A 7719-nucleotide genomic window follows, 5' to 3' on the forward strand; every position below is an offset into this window, starting at 1 on the left:
ACCTTAGAGAGAATTAACTTACCCCAGTTCTGACAGGACAGACCAAAGACTAATAGATGTTTTTATAGAAAGGGTCAGGCTGCAACTGGAGCCTGGCATGTCACTTGGATAAGCAGGCAGAAACACTGGCTCTCAGAGAAAAGGACTCCGATATGATCAACCCATCCATTTATTGCATAGCTCTTTGTGCTAGGCAGGTGTGAGCAGAGAGGAACATGCGATAAAATTCAAGTCACAATCTCTCCTCTCACAAGATACAATAGTAGTGAAAAGAAATCAGTATTTTGTGCAACACGTGTTCACTTCTGTGCAATGTACTCTATATGAGTTCCAGCCTGGAGTTAGACCTGAGATGGAATTTTTATAGCTCTGCTACTTGCCAGTTACCTTGATACACTTCCTAAGCTTCTTTAAACCTCACTGTATTCTTGGTAAAATCAATGCAATAAGAGTAATTAATTCATAAACTTTCCTCGAAGATTAAAAAGCATAGTGCAAATAAAGTACTTGCATGGTAACTGGCACAGAATATTCACTCAATAAACTTTAGCTGTGGATGTGATATTTAGCAGCATACTGAGTCACATGGGTCCTTGAAATAAATATTTTATAGATGAAGATTGTGTGTGTGTGTGTGCGTGTGTGTGTGTGTGTGTGTGTACGAGTGTACTTGCAGGTATGTGTGAGTGTGGTGGGAGTTGGGGAGGTTCATGTAGTCAGAAAATCCTTCTAGAAGAAATGGTATTTGGTTGGGACTTTTACTATGAGGGTGGGTTGGTAGGTGAGGGTTGATCGGGGAGGGGATGAGAAGGCTTTCCAGCCTGGAAGAAAAAGTAAGAGCAAATAAGAAGCTCCAGAAAAAGTAGTGATATGTCCACCATAGGAAATCCTATGGTTAGGATTTCCCTGGTGGCTCAGATGGCAAAGAATCTGCCTGCCATGCAGGAGACCCGAGTTCAATTCCTGGGTCTGGAAGACCCCCTGGAGAAGGGAATGGCTATCAACTCCAGAATTCTCGCCTGGAGAATTCCATGGATAGAGGAGCCTGGCAGGCTACAATCCATGGGGTCTCAAAGAGTCTGACATGACTGACTAAGCACACATGTGACCTCTGTGGTTAAAGCCTAAGAGTGGTGGTCACAAAAGGAGAATGATAGGTGAAAGGGGAACCAAATCAGTTATTTGCATCAGGAGGTTTTTCAGTTACAAGTGACCAAATACCTGATTAACTGTGCTCAAATCGTTAAGACATTTACAGTCTGACATGGACAGAAGGGACTGGCTCCAGGGTTAGTACATCAAAGACCTAGGCTCCTTGCATGCTTCTTCTCACACTCCTTCTCTTGGCTTCTGTCTTCACAGTTGCAAAAGACTATCACATATATGAATTGGATGGCAGACATCAACACAACATTGTAAAGTAGTTATCCTCCAATTAAGAATAAGTTAAAAATAAATCTAGAATCCTGAAAATGTTAAAAAGTTGATTCTCATGAAATATTTTCAGTTAATTAAAAGTAAACATTAATAAGCTATAAAAAATTATATTGAAGCTCCTGGTGTTACTTCCTTTCACCAGGAAAATACATTGAAAATAAAGCAAAGTTTATATTATTTCTTAATTTATTTCTTACCATGGTCAGGTAAATACTACCCTGGCAGGGTCATAGTATATCTAGAAGGAGCAAACAAAAACATAATATGTAAGAGGGCTTTGTGGGCTGAGGTGAATCTTTGCATGGAGGAACCTGACAAGAATTAGACAAAATTTAACAAAATAGTTTAAGATTGGTAGAAGCAAGAAAGGAAGAGTTACTAAGTGAATTTTGAAGAGTTAGCAATAAATAATTGGGATAAAAATTTTTTGTCTCTTAAGTAACCTTTTTCGAATAGTTTATCTATTTAAAAAACTTGTTTAATTGAAGTATAGCTGACTTACACTGTTCTGCTAATTTCTGCTGTACAGCAAAGTGATTTAGTTATACATATATATACATTTTTTTCATATTCTTTTCCATTATGGCTTATCATCAGGTATTGAGTATAGTTCCCTGTGCTATACACTAGGGCCTTGCTGTTTATCCACTGTATATATAATAGTTTGCATCCATGATTACAAACTTGCAAGCTTTTGAATAAAGTCCAGAAATAGTCACACACAAATGGTCAATTGAGAAATGTGAAAAGTAGTTCAATAGAGAAAGGATAGCTTTTTCAGCAAGTGATACTGGAACAACGAGTTTCATTGATAAAAAGAAAAAAAAAAAACATTGAATTCAACCTCACATCTTATACAAAAATTAACTCAAAATGGATCATAGACTCAACTTTTAAAACACGAAGCATAAAATCTTTAGATGAAAGCATACGAGAATATTTCTGTGACTTTGGATTAGGCAAAGATTTCACATGTACGATATCAAAAACAAGTTACATAAGAAAAAAATTAATAGGCAGACGCGGGAGACGCCCGGCTCCGGCGCAACTGACCACGTGCAGAATCGTGGCTGAGAGGAGCTACCCCGCGCCCAGGGTTAGGGCGGTGGCCGAGAGGAGCTGTACCACGTTCAGGAGGCGGTGGCTGCTTGGGCACCAGAGGGCCGAGAGGAGCTGATCTACATTCAAAGCAGGAGGCGCAGCCTTGAGGAGATACCCCTCGTCCAAGGTAAGGTACAGCAGCTGCGCCTTGCTGGAGCAGCTGGGAAGAGATACTCCACGACCAAGTAGAATATAAGAATCCAGTGTTCTGGGGAGGAAGGAACAAGATGGCGGAGGGATAAGATGGCAAGACCACTTTCTCCCCCACAAATTCATCAAAAGAACATTTGAACGCGGAGTAAAGTCCACAAAACAACTTCTGAATACTGGCAGAGGACATCAGGCTCCCAGAAAAGCAGCCCATTGTCTTCTAAAGGAGAGAGAAGAAATCCAGCTCCACCCACCAGAACACCGACACATGCTTCCCTAACCAGGGAACCCGGACAAGTCACCCGTCCAACCCCACACACAGCGAAGAAACTACGTAATAAAGAGAACTCCACAAACTGCAAGAAGAGGGAAAGGCCACCCCAAGCAAAGCAATATAAGCAAGATGAAGAGGCAGAGAAATACCCAGCAAGTAAAGGAACAAGATAATTGCCCACCAACACAAACAAAAGGAGAAGATATAGGGAATTTACCTGATAAAGAATTTCAAATTTTGATGGTGAAAATGATTCAAAATCTTGAAAGCAAAATGGAGTTACAGATAAATAACCTGGAGAAAAGGATTGAGAAGATGGAAGAAAGATTTAATAAGGACTTAGAAGAAATAAAAAAGAGTCAATATACGATGAATAATGCAATAGATGAGATCAGAAACACTCTGGAGGGAACAAACAGTAGAATAACAGAGGCAGAAGACAGGATAAGCGAACTAGAAGATAGAATTGTAGAAATAAATGAAACAGAGAGGAAAAAAGAAAAACGAATTAAAAGAAATGAGGACAATATTAGAGACCTCTGGGACAATGTTAAACGCTCCAACATTCGAATCATAGGAGTCCCAGAAGAAGAGGACAAAAAGAAAGACCATGAGAGAATACTGGAGGAGATAATAGTTGAAAACTTCCCTAAAATGGGGAAAGAAATAATCACCCAAGTCCAAGAAACCCAGAGAGTCCCCAACAGGATAAACCCAAGGCGAAATACTCCAAGACACATAGTAATCAAATTAACAAAGATCAAACACAAAGAACAAATATTAAAAGCAGCAAGGGAAAAGCAGCAAATAACACATAAGGGGATTCCCATAAGGATAACAGCTGATCTTTCAACAGAAACTCTTCAGGCCAGAAGGGAGTGGCAAGACATACTTAAAGTGATGAAAGAAAATACCCTACAGCCCAGATTACTATACCCAGCAAGGATCTCATTCAAATATGAAGGAGAAATCAAAAGCTTTACAGACAAGCAAAAGCTGAGGGAATTCAGCATCACCAAACCAGCTCTCCAACAAATGCTAAAGGATCTTCTATAGACAGGATACACAGAAAGAGTGTATAAACTTGAACCCAAAGCAATAAAGAAAATGGCTATGGGATCGTACTTATCAATAATTACCTTAAACGTAAATGGGTTGAAATTTTCAAAAAGGCTAGGAAACAATTCTCATAGCCATCAATAGTTCAGTGTTGAGTTCATGAATAGTTTTTAAAGTTTGGGACAAACTGTAGTATTTGCTATTTGAAGTACTATTTGTAATTGGCATATTACGATGTAACATTGGTCTTCATTTCCATCTTAAAACGCCTAAAAATGCCTAACAGGTTTTTAGATTTGTGAATTTTAGTTGAAATGTATTTTACGATGTTACTAAACCTGCAGAAATATTGAAATATTTCAGAGAACTTATTCACTGTACATTTAATTTATTTTATTTATAAAAGTTATGAATAGTAGAAAGTTTTACTTGTTGGGTCAAATGCTTGTTGCTTCAAATGCTTGTTGCTTTTGAAGTGCTAGTTACAAGAAAATCAAATACCTTCAATGTATAAATGCTATTAAGTTTTTAAAGGACTCTGGAGTATAAGTAAGTTTGTTTAAAGAAATTTAGTCTGTTCAACTTGAAATAAATAAATAAATAAAATTGGAAAAAATTAAATAAATAAATCCAAAAAGAAAAAAATTAATAAATTGAACTATAATACTAAAAAATGTTTTTGCTTTATAAATGGTCTTTGTTAAGAAAATGAAAGGACAAAGAATAGTCTGGGAAAAATGTATTCAAATTAAATCTCTATCAAGCAACGTATATATAAAAAATATATACAAATTTTTCCTAATAAAGCAACAACAAACATACTAACCAATTTAAAGATGAGTAAAAGATTTGAACAAACACATCAAACAATTATACAGGTGGCAAATAAACATATGAAAAGATGCTCAATATTATTAGTCATTGGGAAATATAAAATTACAATGAGAAAGCACTATACATCTATGTGAAATGGCAAAACACATGCACAGAGCAAAAATTTTAAATTACAATATCAAGTGCTTGTGAGGATGCAGAGCAACTGGAACTCTCATACATCGCTGGTGGAAATCCAAACTGATACAGCCACTCAGAAAACAGTTTCTTATAAAGTTAAACAGTTTCAGATCAAGTTAACATATGACCCAACAATCCCACTCCTAGGTATTTAGAGAAATGAACATTAATATTCACAAAAAACTGTACACACAGATGTTTATAGCAGTTTATGTTTATATCATACATAAGCACCCAAATTATACAACCCAAATGTCCTTCAACAGTTAAATGGATAAACAAACTGTGGTATATCCAGTTCAATGAAATAAACGCAAAAGGGTTTGTTAGTCGCTCAGTCATGTCCAACTCTGCGATCCCATGGACTGTAGCCCACCAGGCTCCTCTGGCCAAACGATTTTCCAGGCAAGAATACTAGAGTGGGTAGTCATTCTCTTCTCCAGAAGATCTTCCCCATCTAGGGATCGAACCTATGCCTCCTTCATTGCAGGCGGATTCTTCTATGACTGAGCCACTAGGATGGAAGTCCCAATGGAATACTACTTAATAGTAAAAGGAAACAAACTATTTGTTATGGGGTTGAATTTTGTACCCCCCAAAATATATATTGATGTTTCCATCCACAATACCTAAGAATGTGACCCTATTTGGGAATAGAATTGTTGCAGATGTAATTAATTAAGATGAGGTCAAATTGAAATAGGATGGACCGTTAAACCAATATGATTGGTGACCATACAACAGGATAGCCAAGTAAAGACAGAGAAACACAAGGAGAATGCCACTTGACAACCAAGGCAGAGATTGCAGTAATAAAGCTGCACTAAAGATGATTGGAAAACTACCAGAAACTAGGAAGGAATAAGGAAGAATCCCCCTACAAGTTTCAGAGGGAGAAAAGCCTTGTTGATGCCTTGGAGAACTGGTAGACCATAGATTTTTATTGTTTTAAACCAATACTTTGTTGCTGCAGCCCCAAGAAATGAATACACTACTGATACACACAATAACATAATTAATTAAAATGCATTTTGCTAAATGGAGGGAGCATCAAGAATCATGAAGGGTTTGATGTCTTACTCAACTTGCAAGCTGACAATCTATCAGTTTCATAAATGGAGACAGAAAACAGGAATCAGAGACATAGGACTTTATTTCTCACAGTGCAGCAGCCAGCATGAGTTTCATGTTGGAAAACATTTCCTAGCCCCTAACTCATGGGCAAAATGCAAGACAAATGTAGGTTTAAACAAAAACAGTGGATTTTTGTCATAGTTGAGGAATGACACCTTAGAAAACCCCAATCTTATAAAGGGGGCTCCAAGTAATCCTGCTCAACTTCTGTTTATAGAGAGACCTGATCCTTAAAATAGTGGTCTAAAATAAATTTCCCGTCTCTATCTTACCAAACAAACTTGAAATTAACATAACAGAGTCTCACAAAAATAGTCAGGAATAAAGTTTGTCACAAGACCCATGGAAAACAAGGGAGAACTGAGCCTCAACAGAATCCATTCTATAAAGATTTCATGCTGTATGATCCCATATCCTATTCATATGACATTCTGGAAAAGGCAAAACTGTTGTGACAAGTTACAGATAGGTCAATAGTAGGGTGGGTGCTAAGGAGTGGTCAGGACACAGGAATTCTTTGGTGTGATGGAACTTCTGTTTGACTTCATTGTGATGTGTTTCTGTGAATCAATACATGTATTACAAGTCAGAACTGTACACAAAAACAGAAGCTATTAATAATTTTATTGTATGGGAATTAAAATATTTAAAAATTAATAAAACATTATTCATCTTTTTAGTATTAGTTTTAGGTATAAAGCAAAATAATTTGGTATGTGCCTGTATCACAAAATGATCACCACAATAAGTTTAATGAATATCTATTATCACACAGAGTTGCAATTTTTTCATAAATAAGTTTTTAAGATGAATAAGTTCTGAAAATCTAATATATAATATGATGACTAGAGTTCAGTTCAGAAAAGTCGCTCAGTTGTGTCCGACTCTTTGCGACCCCATGAATCACAGCACGCCAGGCCTCCCTGTCCATCATCAACTCCCAGAGTTCACCCAAACTCGTATACATTGACTCGGTGATGTCATTCAGCCATCTCATACTCTGTCAACCCCTTCTCCTCCTGCCCCCAATCCCTCCCAGCATCAGAGTCTTTTCCAATGAGTCAACTCTTCGCATGAGGTGGCCAAAGGATTGGAGTTGCAGCATTAGCATCAGTCCTTCCAATGAACACCCAGGACTGATCTTTAGGTTGGACTGGTTGGATCTCCTTGCAGTCCAAGGGACTCTCAAGAGTCTTCTGCAACACCACAGTTCAAAAGCATCAATTCTTGGGCGCTCAAGCCACTCCAGTACTCTTGCCTAGAAAATCCCATGGACAGAGGAGCCTGGTGGGCTACAGTCCATGGGGTCGCTACTAGTCGGACAAGACTGAGTGACTTCACTTTCACTTTTCACTTTCACACATTGGAGAAGGAAATGGCAACCCACTCCAGTGTTCTTGCCTGGAGAATACCAGGGATGGCGGAGCCTGGTGGGCTGCCATCTATGGGGTCGCACAGAGTCGGACACGACTGAAGCGACTTAGCAGCAGCAGCAGCAGCAGCTTTCTTTACAGTCCAACTCTCACATCCATACATGATCACTGGAAAAA

The sequence above is a fragment of the Moschus berezovskii genome, chromosome 5 (assembly GCF_049115385.1).
Source record: "Moschus berezovskii isolate FMDL1 chromosome 5, NW_MosBer_1.0, whole genome shotgun sequence".
In the NCBI taxonomy this organism is placed as follows: Eukaryota; Metazoa; Chordata; class Mammalia; order Artiodactyla; family Moschidae; genus Moschus; species Moschus berezovskii.